Source organism: Phalaenopsis equestris, unplaced genomic scaffold (genome assembly GCF_001263595.1).
Source record: "Phalaenopsis equestris unplaced genomic scaffold, ASM126359v1 Scaffold202527, whole genome shotgun sequence".
NCBI lineage: Eukaryota > Viridiplantae > Streptophyta > Magnoliopsida > Asparagales > Orchidaceae > Phalaenopsis > Phalaenopsis equestris.
In genome coordinates, this window is record NW_018222222.1 from 131,395 (window position 1) to 132,024 (window position 630).

The following is a 630-nucleotide window of genomic DNA, read 5'->3' on the forward strand; positions in this document are numbered from 1 at the left end:
GGAAGATTAACCAGAAGAACTTTGAACCAGGACAAGAAGTTTTGCTTTGCAATACAAGGCTGAAGTTATTCCCTGGGAAATTGAAGTCTCGTTGGTTAGGACCCTTTACTGTGACTCAAGTTTATACTTACGGAGTTGTTGAAATTGAAGATCAAAAGACTGGGAATAGACTTAAATTAAATGGACACAGATTAAAGTCGTATTTTGAGGGTAAAAGACCAAATTTTAAAGAGGTTTTAATGGTTAGTCAACCTGAGTAGTATCTGCATAGGTCGGGCTGACGACGTTAAACCATGAGCTTTATGGGAGGCAACCCATAGTTATCTTTATTTTTATTGCGATTATAGTGTTTTTATTTGAAATTATTGTTAGTTTGTGGTAGTGTTGAACTCTACTACCAAATTTACCCTTGAATCATCATAAAAATTAGATCCATAGAGAAAATTGGAACGCATTCGGACCAGAGTGAAACTATGAAATATTTGCCTTAGGCGCTGACGACGGGCTCGACACCGCCGACGATGGGCTCGACACCGCCGACGGTGGGTTTTTTTCCGATAGTCCAGGAAATTAATTCTAAAGGCTCGCCGACGGGGCCCTCGCCGCCGCCCCCGGGAAAAAAGGGGGGGA